This window comes from Peromyscus leucopus, chromosome 8a (assembly GCF_004664715.2).
Source record: "Peromyscus leucopus breed LL Stock chromosome 8a, UCI_PerLeu_2.1, whole genome shotgun sequence".
In the NCBI taxonomy this organism is placed as follows: domain Eukaryota; kingdom Metazoa; phylum Chordata; class Mammalia; order Rodentia; family Cricetidae; genus Peromyscus; species Peromyscus leucopus.
In genome coordinates, this window is record NC_051085.1 from 43,814,648 (window position 1) to 43,828,495 (window position 13,848).

The window sequence follows — 13,848 nt, forward strand, 5'->3', positions numbered from 1 at the left end:
TGCTCTGAGTACAGAGTTGGCTCTTAGCTTTAGTAGCTCCAGAAGAAGTAGGAAGCAGCATGTTGCCATCTTCTGGTGAGATCGGGCCATTCCTTTGTTGCACTCACTGGAAAGTCCGAGGATAGAACATAAAATGCAGTTGACTTTTAGTGTGCATCCATCCATGCAAGTGCACGTGGGGGTCAAAAGTGGACAGTAGGCATTTTTCTGTTGCTCTCTGCCTTGTTTTTATGAGATGGATATATCCTTGAGCCCAGAGTTCTCTGTTTCTGCCAGACTATCTAGCCAGTGAGCCCCTGGGACCTGTCTGTCTCCATCTCCCCACCACTGGGGGTTCACACACATGCTGCCACACAGGTGGGAATCTGGGATCTGAACTTGGGTCCTTGTGCCTGTACAACAAACAGTTCACTCACTGCCATCTTCCCCAACCAATAATAATAGACTTTGTAACTGCTGTTGGAAGGTCCTGACTTTACTTCCTAGGATCAAACGGACATTGGGTCCTCAATCTGTGGCCTCAGAATCATATCAGCATTTTCTACCCACACTCTCATCCTCATGGTTTGCTTTACACAACTTATCTCAAGGCTTCTGGACTTTACCCAGTTGCCATCCCATAGTGAAGGGCTGACTTGCTCTCCTCATCAAGCCTCTGGTCTCTCCCAGTGACTAAGTTCCTTTCAGACAGCAGCCCGTGTTTTCCCTGTGGGAAACGCACATAAGGCCAGAGAGGTGCCCATCTCTGAAGCACCATCAAACTGATTCCTCCGTCATTCGTGGTGTCGTGGGAGGACATAGTCACATGTGTCTCTGTTTCCAGTCTATGCTATTTCACAGATGCGCTCCCCTGCCAATGGGGCTCTCTGTCTTGACTGGGCCATCTCTTTGTGATGCAACATCTCAGAGAACAAACACACTTCCTGATTGGCAGGGGCTATGACAAAGAATACATATGAAATCCAGATGGCCATCATCTAGCGCACTAAGCTCATTTTGAATAACATGATACAGCAGCCAGCAGTTTGAAGACTTGCTGAACCCTAGGACACCCAGCACACACTCGGGTTCTTTAATTGGACCATCCTCTTTTTCTCTTTCAAATCTTTTGGACATATTTGTCATGGTAAAATGCTTTTCTAACAAAGGCGTGTCCCCATAGTCTTACAGTGAGAAATTATTTCTCCTCCCCTATCGCTCATGGCGTTGTGCTGTCGCATGCTTGCTGGTACTTTTCCAGGAGGAAATGTGTCTGAGATTAGCTCTTCCTCTTCTGCCCTTGTGTTCTTGGCCCTCCTTTATAATCTCTGTCTCTCCTCTTCACGCCGTGTTAAATTCTCTTTGTTCTCTCCCCGATGCACAGACTCCTCTGTGGCGATGCCTTCCTGGGACAGCTCAGTCATTTCCTTACTGTGTCCTTACGATGGTCACAAACACTTTTAGTGTCATAGTTCAGAAATGAGCGAAAGTCCTGTAAGATAACATTTTTGGGGATCCTGTGGCCTGGGAGACTGCTCAGTCAGGAAAGCACTTACCACACAAACACAACGGCCTAAATCCAATCCCCAGCAGACTACAGAAAGGTAGAAGGCCTAGCACAGTGGTGTGTATATGTAATTCCAGCACTGGGGAGGTGGAGACAGCCAGGTCCTGGGAGTTCTCTGGCCAGCCAGGCTAGCCTAACCAGCAGGCCTAAGAGCACAGTTAGGTGACTCAAAGAGCAATGTGGATGGCTTTAGGAATGACACTGGTGGGTTGGGGATTTAGCTCAGTGATAGAACTTTTTATTTGTCAAATAAAACAAAGATTACTATATATCATACAACGTGGGTAACATTTTCCGTATTTCTAATACGAATTCATTATGAGGTCAGCAAGTCCATTTTGTAGGTAAAGGAAAAAAGAATCAGACACCAAAAGTAATAGTAAGCCCTGAGCCCCTAGGCAGGGTAAGAAGAGAATGCAGAAATACCTCAGTCCAAACTTCATCTTCTTCCCTTAACGTGATATAGTTTTTGGACACTAGAGAGCCACACTTATACTATTGCTATATAAAGTTTAAATGAACCCAAAGACATAATCTATGGGTTACTACTGTGTTCTCAAAATATGGTGATTATGAAGCAGCACTGGCCAACAAAACTCCACTCAGTGCTAAAGCCTCCGCACCTTTGTCTTTAATTTGGACTTAATTAGCCTCAGGGTGTAATGTAAAGGTTTTCTTTTCACACCACCAATTCGCAGCTTATTTAGTTTGCAGCTTCGCTTCTTACTCTCTGTTTGCTTTGGATGCGCTCATTTTGTGTTTACGGTACAAGGGTGAGAGGTTTTATTCTTGCCCATTTTGGAGCTTCACCTATGTTAGAGAAATCACTCCTCTTTCTTTGTGGGTGTGTGTGTTTGCACATTTGCATGTAGGTGCAGTCAGGGGCCATCTAGGGCATCAGATCCCATTTTGGCGCAGGATTTACATGTGGTAGTAAGCTGTCCAGCATGGATGAGGAGGTGAGGGGGGCGGGTAGAACTCAGGCCTTTTGTAAAAGCCTCAAGAGCTCTTTACTGCTGAGCCCTCTCTACAGCCCTCAGAGACCCTTCTTACATATAAACAGTAAGTGCAGAAAAGCTTATAGTCAAGAGAGGAAAGCTGTTTCTCATAAAAAATGTTAAATGCACTTCTCAAACCATTCAATAAACAAAAACATAATGAAATCTGTTTGATAAAGAAACACTAAACGTTATGTAAAGATATAACACATTGTGTGCTCCTGTGTTATCTTTTTAAGCTCATTTTTATTGAAAATAATTCTTTTTATATGATATGTTCTGATCATAGCTTCCCCTCCCCCAGCTTCTCCCAGACCCTCCTCACCTTCCCACCCATCCAACTCCTTGACCTATCATTTATTTGATTTTGTGTTGTCATGGCCATCCTCTCTGGAAGCAAGATCTGTGAAGACACTAGTGTCCTTACCTTTGGCTACCAGACTACTGAGACAAAGAGCCTCAGGAATTCAATTTCTCCAGGAATCTCACGCTGGGGAAAAGGAAAGACTGGAGCCAGAGGAGGAACTTGACTTTGAGGAAAAGATTTCACAAAGTTCTGACAATTTTTCTGACTCCCTTGCAGATTAAATTGGAGCTAATGATTGATCCACAGTGGGCAGGACTCTATCTCGACTAGGACCATATAACTATACATACCTCTCACTGTCTATTCATACCCAATCCTCATATCAGTACCCTAAAGATGGACTGGACCTGAGGTGTAGTCATTGGCTACACACTCTTTTTTTTTTTTTTTAACCTCTTTATTTACCCCTTTCCCCGTGTGCTTGCACTGAATTAACTTTTCCTCTTTTTCAGTGTTGTCTTTTTGATTAATGAATTGAACATAGGTGGCTGGGCCTCACTCATTAGTGTGTAGTGGGTAGCCATTCCATCTTTGATCTGGAAGTTCCAACCCCCATTGAGGCTTCGGCAACTGTCACGCCTACAAGGCAGGGCCAAGGGAGGCGCCTGGAGACCTGAGATCTGGATGGGCCAGTGCTCTCTCTCTGTCCCTGGACCCTGGACCCTGGACAGTGGAGGTCGACTGAGCAGAGCTCCAGAGAACACCACTGGACTGCGATACACCTTCCCCAGACCCCATGGCCTACCTATTCCTTCATTTGTAAGTTACCCACTAAATAAAGCTTCCTTTTAACTACGTGGAGTGGCCTTAATAATTTTACCAATATTAGTGCTTCCAGAATCCCCAAATCTCAATTAATATGCAACACATTTTAGTACAATATAGTGGTCTAACGTTCCCATTAAATCATGAAATCATATAGCTTACTAAATAAGTCACAGGAGGGCTCTGGAGGGATGGGTCAGCAGTGAAAAACACTTACTGCTCTTCTGGTGGACTGGAGTTCAGTTCCCAGCACCCACAGCAAGCAGCTCACAACTGCCTGTTGTTTTCTGTCAGCTGATATTTAATCTGCTGATATTTTAATTATCGTCTGCCGCCCCATCGCCCCTCAGTCAGTGCCCGAGTGGCTGAGGCCTGGCAGGGCTTCAGGTCCTAAGTTTAAATTAAGTCTCTCTCATTCTATTTATCAATAAGACTCAGAAGTCGAAGGCTGGGGTGAAAACCTGCTAGCTCAGACAGGCTGATTAGCAACTAGCTGGCCTTGCTTTTTGGCACCACAAGAGATGTATCTTTTCCCTTGTCCCAGAACCAAGAGAGCACAAACCCTTTCCTTCCTGTGCATCTTCTCTATCAAAATTGCTGGCTTCTCTAGGGCCAATTGAGGTCAGCTAATCACTGGCTCTGACCCCTGGTTCAAGGTATAGCTTTATTGGGCAGTCTTGGGAGTGTTAGAGTGCAATCAAAATATCCCACAACAGCCTGTAACTCCAGGTACAGGGAATCTGGCACCCCCTTCTGGATTCTACAGGTACCTGTGCTCACATATACATATACACCCCCAACACACCATCCAAAAGACACATAAGTAAATAATACACACATACAAATAAATATACACATAATTTAAATATACACATACATTTAAATTAAATTGAAGTAAGTTATCACTTTCTAAGAGTATATTTGATGCTGACATATGGTACATCTAGAATTATTTTGATAAAGGCCAGTTTGGATTAAATAATAAAATGATCATTTCAAGTGAGTATTTTTACTACAGGATGCATCAGAATATTTTAGTCCCCAGATGAAAAATGTTCAAATTTTGTGCCCTCTTTGCATTGGTGGTCTCAGGACCCGCCCAGTGTCCTGATGTCATCTTATGTAAAACTTCCTTTAAGAGGGAAAAAACCCTCCCCCTCCTTCCTCTTCCTCTCGCCTTCTCTCTCTCTCTCTTCATGAGGCTGTTCACACCTCTGCTTTCCTTTCCATTTCTCTCTCTCTCTCCTTCCCTCTCCTCTCCTCTCTCCCTCCCTCTTTCTCTCTATTCTCTCTTCTCTCCCCCTTTAATAGAACTTTCCATGTAGATTCCGAGCCTGCATGGTGTGAGTAACTTTCCACCATGCCCCCTTTGCCACTACCTTCATGGCATGTCTCCAGCCTCTCCTGCACAGTTTCATAACAGGTAGGGTTTGTTAACCATAAATATAAACTGTGTGTGATTTTTAAAAAGCCAGTCCCAGCAAAATACTATTCTACTGATTATGCAAGGAGCTTCTGGGATGCTCTCTACTGTGTTCTGGGCTGAAATTACCCACTGAGGGTGTGAACAGAATCAGAGGAAATGAGTCTTGAGTATGATTTAAAAACAATGACTCCAGCACTAGCTAGCTTTCTGCTTTCAAAATTTTAATGACCCGTGAGCGTGAGCGATAAGGGGAAAGACCGAGGGGAGAAAAACAGGGAAAAAAATTAGAGTTATGTCTTTCTTTTAATGTAACAACTCCATTCTAACTCTCAAAGTGCGTTTTATTTGTAATTTTAAAAAAGTACGTCTGCTAGAACACACAACTGAAAATATTTTGTATTGAGGAAATGTATATGAACTTGCATCAGGCACTTAGAAGCTGATTTTGTTGAAAGGCATTGATTCCTCACTTGAGGCCACAAGGTATCTAAACACAGAATGCAAGCCTGCTGCATCTGTGTCTTCATTTTGTGTCTGTCTCCCTTACCCTGGCTCAGCTTCCTGCTTAACTCTGCACAGGTGGGGTAATTGTCAAGGAGTGTCTCTCTGTGACTTATCTCACGCTCCTTCAGGGCCTTAGGTTCAGAAAGAAGTTGGTGTCCTTAATCTCTCTCTGAAGTCACCTTAGATTCCAGGAACAACAGAACATATCCAGATCCATAAATACCTTTGTGAGACAAGACAAGGGATTGGATCTACCCCCGAGCAAAGGAAAGCATGCAAAACAAGTACTTTCCTCAGGGATTATCTAGCATGGAGAGGCTACACCTTGTGGGAACTGGATAGACAGGTCACCTTTGCTGTGGTGGCCTGACTAACAGTTTAACAATTTATTGGACCACCTTGAGACCCCTGAGCTGAGACAGACAGTAGGACCACTTGACCAGGACTGCTAATTGATTCATGCCTCAACCATTGCCCCAATTCTTCCTCTACATGATTTTACAGTTCATGTCAGCTCCTGGAAGATGGACTTAGGGTCACTTAGGACCGACTTACATGCTCTTCCCAGTGTGACCTCACTGATAACATTCCTTTTTTGCTTTTCACCATTCAGTCGATTGCCTTGTTAATTGGTGTATTGGGATGTGAGATGTGCGTCGGAGCCTAGACCATTGGGCTTCTGACCTCTCTATATGCACAGTGATCTATGTACCCTCACACATGCACTCAAGTAAATAAATAAATGTTAAAATTGTTATGCCCAGATCCAGGGGACCCCCAAATGACCACCACGGAGACCGAATCCTGCATGTAAAAGCAAAGAGCCTTTATTTCAAGCTCTGGAGCTTGGTCCCTCTGTCTGTCTCATGCAGCAGTGAGAGCAGAGAGCCCCAAGCTTAGGTGGAGTGGGGTTTTTATCATAGCAGAGGTTAGGGTGAGGGGATTTCCAGAATTCAGGACCCTGATTGGCTGACAATTGTCTAGAGGTATCTGTAAAACAAAAAATAGATGTGTGCTAGACTCAAGGACATCTGACCACCTTATCTAATAGTTGAAATGTTTGGGATGTTAGGTACTTCCTCATCCCTGGGTGGTATCAGTTTTAGACTTTTCCTGGATCTGGGTGTTGCCTGTCAGTAAGCCTGTCACAAGCTCTGTCTAGACCCCCTAAGCCTGTCATGGCTGCTGTATGGTCAAACTGTTTTGGGGCCCCTCCACAAAAATGTATTTTAATTTGCTCAAGATCATAAAAACCATCCCAATATAAGACTTAATAATGATTTATACTCTGAACCCAATATTTACCAGAAAAATCTTTTTTCCATTGTTTTACTTTTTCTTTCTGTCTCTACTAGTCTCCCATCAAGGCTCTTCTTCTTCCCAAGCCCCCATTCCTTCATGTCTTTCATGTGGCTCATGTCATTTAATAAGGGTTGCCTCAGTGTATGAGGGGAAGGGTTACTAGCTTGAGTGAGGGCAGTGTACCAGTGGCTACAACATTGGGTAGTATGATTTCTTTTTTCCCAACAACTTTAATTGTCTCTAGCTCCTCTTGGAGGAGGGGGTCTTCTGAGGCCCTCCTCCACTGATGATGGAATGTTGACCGGCACAGTCTTGTGAAGAGAACAAGAAACTGTTGAATGCTCAGCCTTAAATGGGACATGTACATCACCTATCAGACGCTCAGAAAACATCAAGGAAGAAGAGATGGAAAGAATGTAAAAGCAAGAAATGGAAGGCTACTGCTGATCAAGGCTCTCTTCTAAAAGACACTGCTCTTGCTCCCATGGGCTCTGCTTTTTGCAAAGTATTCCTTCTTCTTATCTTCCAAGAACAGGACATCCTCCAGGGCTTTTTTCTTTGGTTGCTAACTTTTCCTATCTTTCAGCCTCATCTGCCCTCACCTCACTGGTGAATGCCAATGTTTCTTAATTGAATTTCTTAACACACATCTCTTCAAGGACTCCAATGGACAAATAGCAACAAAATAAAACAACTTTCTTCCCCAGAAACCTAAGGGAGTTGTTTACCCAGACTACTACATCCCTCTAGAAATCTAGATATTCCACTCAGCTGCTAAACCGAAATCTCTATTTGGATACCCACAAGACACTTTAAAGTCAGTTTGTCCCAGTTTCAGGGGACTTTCACCCTCAGCTGCCCTCAGGAATTCCAGGCAATGCTACCCTTTCAATCCCATCTAATCTCAAGGGCATCTGCTCCGATTTATCTCCTAAATATTTCTTATATCTGGGAATTTTCTGCAGCTCTCCTGCCATGTTTTTTAGAACCTCACTTGAGTCAGCTAGGTGCCTCTTTCTTCCAGCTTTCCACTCTGGGGATAAAATCCGTCTGAAATGAACCTGGGCCTTCTCCCATCACACACATTCATTCTCTCCACTTCCCTCCCCTAAGTCAATAACCATTTCCCCTAGGATTCAAAGTAGAACTGTTAAATGCATTTTGAAACTCTCTGAGAAAAGACAAGTCCAAAGGCAAATAATAATAATACAAGTAATAAATTAAAAATAAAACACAAGCAAGAGCTCATCACAAACAGAGTCACATGAAAGCTAGATTAAAGAAAAACTTGTGGAATTGCGATCGTTGAGAAACAAAATGCTAGAAGTTGTTTAGGAACAAATAAATGCTGAATTCCCAGTCTTAAGGATTGGAACTTAACAAGAGAAAGTGAGAAACAACAACAATAACAACAAAAAGGCTCACTGAGTCTAAAATACACACAAAAAGCTGTAATGCTTTAAAGGATTCCACTTTAGTGAAAGGATTCTTTTAAAAGGAGAGAGAGAGAAGGAAAGAGTGTCTCCCTTGCCACAGCTCAAGGCTTCTGAAGACAAGTTTAACCGGAGAATTGGCGGCCATTGATCTGTCCCCAGGTAAGTACAGACTTGACTTGACAGCCCTGGTGGAGAAAGTCTAAACTATAATAGAGTGTTCCCTCCCAGGACAGAAGTGTATTCACTACCCAGCACAGAGAAATAAGAAGAAAAAGGCTTGGTCCTGCTTCTCAAAATTCCTATGGATAACAGCTGGCTGGGGATTTCACTCCATTGACACAGTGTTAATCTATCGTGCCCTGGCCCCCATTCAAAGTAACACACCATACACACAGCTGGTTGTGGTGCTGTCTATCTACAATCCTGCCACTAAGAATGGCAATGGACATAACAGGACCGCTGCATGCATGATCTCATGGCAACTGTGCTTGGCCACACAAGCTCTCCATTAGATCAAGGCAGTCAGCATTCGAACTTGGAATGAGAAGAGGCTCATAAGCCCCCATATCTAACTGAGGAGCTATGGACAGTTGACAGCATTTAGGGGTAGGAAATTCAGTTTTCTCTAAGGGTGTGATTCCTGATAGATTAGATATCATGTTCTAGTGGAGGACCCCATACCCAGGAGTATATGGGCAGCACAGACTAGAATGTAGAGGTTGTGTGTATGTGTGTGTGAGAGAGAAAGAGAGAGACAGAGACCGAGAGACACACAGACAGAGAGACAGAGACAGACACAGACAGAGAGAAAGACAGACAGAGAAAACAAAATGGAAAGGGGTAGGAAAGTAGGAATGGATCTGGGAGGAATTGGTGAATATGGTCAAAATACATCATGTAAAATTCTAAAAGAATTCATAAAAATTAACAATACTGTGCTATATGTGTGAAACTTGCTAAGGGATAGATGTTAAGACTTTTAGCATACACACATGAAAAAATGATGACTCTGGGGTAATGGATAAATTATCTTTTTAAAAAGATATCTTTGTTTTACTTTACGTGCATGAGTGTTTTATCTGCACATGTGTATGTACATCACATTGGTGCCTGTTGATCCCCTGGAACTGGAGTTACAGATGGTTGTGAGCTGCCATATGGGTGCTAGGAATTGAACCCTGGTTCTCTGCAAGAGCAACAAATGATTTTAACCACCGAGTCCTCTCTCCCGCTCCATTTATAATAAATTAATTATCTCAATTGCAGAGATCATTAAATACATATAATTTTATTTATTACTTGTACCATATTAAACGTAAAGAAAAACATCCCTGGAGTTGACGTGTATCCTGTCAGATGATAAAATACAATGTAGAAAAGACACTGTTCTGCAGGAGAGTCTCTCAATCTTTCCTTGTCTCCTGGAGATGAAGGACATAAACAAGGCTTCCATGAAATTCCCAGTGGACAAGCTGCACCCATGGGTGTCAGGAGCCTGTGCTCAGCACTCTTGTCTCATTGTGCCAGAAGGTGTTAAGATGCAGATTTCATGAGGTCAGCTGGGTTACCTGTGACCAAGCTGCTCAGAGAAAGACATTTTCCAAAGGAAAACACAAAGTTTTAATAAATTCCCAGCCATAAAATTCTAAAAAGGATGGGTTATATTTAAACTCTTAAGAAATTAAAAGCTTGTTTAAAATATGACTGTAAATTTCAGAAGAGGCCACATTCTTTCTACCCTGAAGTCACCTTGTGAAAGATCACCCTCCCACTTTTACCAAGTGACTTTCTTCTCTGGAAAAGAATGAAACAACTACCTGTGAAAGAGAAAGGAGGAGGAGGAGAAAGAAGAAGAAGTTCGATCAACAGCTGTGGAGCCTGCATGGGACTGGACTAGGACCTCTGCATATCGAGATAATTGTTTAGTCTGATCTGCTTGGGGGGGGTCCCCTGGCAGTAGGGTCAGAATCCATCCCTGGTGCATGAGTGGGCTTTTTGGAGCCCCCCCCCCCTTTACCTATGATGGGACATTTCCCACAGCCTTGAGGCAGGGGGAGGGGCTTGGACCTGCCTCTACTAAATATACCTCCCCATGGGAGGCCTTACCTTCTTATAGGAGGAATGGGGAGTGGGTTGGGAGGGGGAGGCTGGAGGGGCAGGAAGGAGAGAAGAGAGGGATCTTTGGTATGTAAAAAATAAATAAAAATTTTTCTTAAAAAACAAACAACAAACAAACAAACAACTAAATGAGTTCTAAATTGATGGGGATTCTTTGGAATTTGCAGATGATCCAAGAAGTGGACATTTTAGTAATGTTCTTTCAATTAATGAACATGGGATATCTTTTTTTTTTCGGTACCTTCCTGAATTTTCTTTATCAATATTTTATAAATTTCAAATGTATAAATATTCAAAGTTTTGCTAAGTTTATTACTAGCAGTTTATTTTTTATTGGTAATGGGAGGATTTTTCTTAATGTCCTTTTTAAGATTTTTCTTATTTGTGTATAGAAATACCCCTGCTTTTTGCATGTTGATTTTTTTTATAACATAATTCTTTATTGATTCTTTGCAATTTCACATCATGCACCCCAATCCTGCTCACCTCCTAGACCTTCCATATCTACCCCTCACCCCTACAGCACCCCCCCCAATTAATTAAAAACAAAACAAACAAAAACCCCATCTCTCTCCTTCATCTTTCCTGACTCCCCAATACCTCTTCAATCCTCCCAGTGGCACTGGGAGCTGCAGTGTGTCATGCAGTATACATTTTTGTCCAATCAGCCCCAACTGCAAATGTTCATGGCAATCAGTCAATTGGTTGGGTTCAAGGTCTCTGGCCTCTGACACACCATCATCACTGTACCCTTACCAAACCTCCTCTCAGATGGGGTAGATGTTAGGGTGGGCCAACCCAAGACCCAGGATGTGGGCCTGGGTGGAAGCTGAGCTGGTCAGTCTGGGCTGCTGGGACAGCCTCCCTTAGGTGAGAGTCAGATCCAACTTTCCTACACCCATGCCATCAGGGCCAGCTCTCCTATACCTATGGTGAAGGATGGGGCCATCTCTCTAGAGTGCAAGGGCCAGCTCTCCCATGAGAGGTAGGTCCAGCTCTTCTACTGCAGTGTCCAGCATGGGACAGAAGCAGTTATCCAGAGCCAGTGAAGGGTAAGGCTGGCAGAGCATGGGGACTTTAACCCACGTGGTTCCTGTGGCCCTCTGTGGTAACATGGGCCATGGACATCAATACAGACCCCAGCTACAGCAGGATCACAGACCCAGACACGGCCCTCAGCAGTAGATTGGGCTAGACATCATCATTGTCCTGGTTACAGTGCAGGTCACCCAGATCAATATGGCCCTGGTAGCAGCCTGGCTCTTGGATACCAACATGGTCTCAGGTGGGTGACCAGACCCTGGCCATCCACACAGCCCTTGGTGGTAACATGACCATGGCAAACAATTCAGACCCAAGCTGCTACAGGACCACGGACCCAGACATGGCCCTTGATAGAAACCCAGGCCCAGATGACACCATGGCCCCAGTGGCAGCTCAGGCCACTCAGATCAGTAAGGCCCCTGTGGTGGCAAGGCCCTCAGATACCAACATGGCCACAGGTTACAGCCTAGACCATAGACATCCTTGTGGCCTTTGGTGGCAAATGGGTCATCATGGATGTCAACACAGACACCACCCCCATACTGCAGAAGGACCATGCACCCAGACATGGTCCTTGGCAGCAATCAGGCCCAGATATCATCCTGGCCAGGGTGGTAAGCAGGCCACCCATATCAACCTGTTCCTCATCACCTTCTCTTTAGTTACTCCTGTCTCCACAGCACATGAACTGGTCCACTTCTCTTTCTCTCCCATTTATCCATCACATATTTTTTATCCACTCATCATAACGGCACCTTGCAGAGCCTGGCCAGCCTGCCGATGTCTTCAGCCAATGTAGATTGTGAGGCCCCAGGCTGTCCTGTGGGTATCTCTCAACTGCCTGGACCTGCAGATTGATTTTTATATCCTGTTAATTTATTGAATTTACACCTTCAAAAACACTACCAATTGTAGCACGAATCTTAAAAGGTCTTATTAATAAAAACAAACCCGGTGCCAGTTATTGGGGTGAATGCTGGATGATCAGAGAAGCAGAACAGGCCACAGCTAACCTCACCTTGCCAATTCCTCAGCTGATCCTATTTCCTTAAACTGGAAGCCTCTGAGTCCTCATCCAGATGGATCTCAGCTGAACTGCTGCTTAAAAGCCTCAAGCTTAACAGACTCTAGTTCCTGGTTTTCATGTCGTATATACCTTTCTGCTTCCTGCCATCACTTCCTGGGATTAAAGGTGTGTGTCACCATGCCTGGCTGTTTCCAGTGTGTCTTTGAACTCACAGAGATCCAGACAGATCTCTGCCTTTGGAATATTAGGATTAAAGGCGTGTGTGCCACCATTTTCTGGCCTCTTTATCTAGTGACTGTTCTGTTCTCTGATCCCAGATAAGTTTATTAGGGTGCACAATATATAAGGGAACACAATATCACCACAACCAATATTTCTTAATTTCTCCCCCAAAATGGAATAAGCTTTCCCAAAGTCATTTTATGATCAATATAGTTGAGCACCTGCCTCGCATGTGGAAGACCCAAGCTTCAGTCCCTAGAACTGTGAAACAGACAAGAAACAAATGCTTTTCATGAGGGCAGCATCTCTCTCCTACCAAAGTCCAAATGCCCACAAGAAAAGAAAGTTACAAGTAAATGTTTCCTTTTGAGTAATATAAATACAAAAATCCTCAACAAAATGCTACAAGTCCCATGGTGTGCTGAATGGATTATACACCTGTGACCAGGGGTGACTTACTCTGGAGATACAACAATGCTTCACCCTATGAAAAAGAGATCATCTGAACAGAAACAAATATAAAAACCACAAGGTCACGTCAATAATTACAGAAGGATGAACAAAATGGAATGGCCATTCACTATAAAAACTCTCAATAAAATATACATAGAAGGAACTTACTCATGGGCATGAGAATTTACTGCGGGGAGGGAGGAGGCTGGATTTCTTCTAAGACCAGGAACAAGGCAAGGGTGTCTTTCTGGCCAATACAATACCAGAAATTCTAGTCAGAGTGACTGAAGCAGACAAATAAATCAAGGGGATCTAAATCAGAAAGGGAGACATAAAACTGTCTTTGCAGACGACACGATCCTGTGTGTAAAGAATCCTAAAGACTCTGTAGAGGCCTGTGGGCCCTGACTCTGTGCTGCCGGCTTCTGAGGCCGATCCACGCAGGCTTCCTACAGGTCATATTTAAGCCGATGCCTTGCTTCGGTCTGTTGGTTCTTGCCACAGGCCCACCCAGGCGCTTACAAAGACCAATTTGCTGTGAAATATAATGCAGGCTGGAACTCATTTTCCACCCATGGGCTCTGTAAACTCTTCTAACCTGGCAGTTCTTTATTTCACATAAGCAGTCTAATTTTGATGG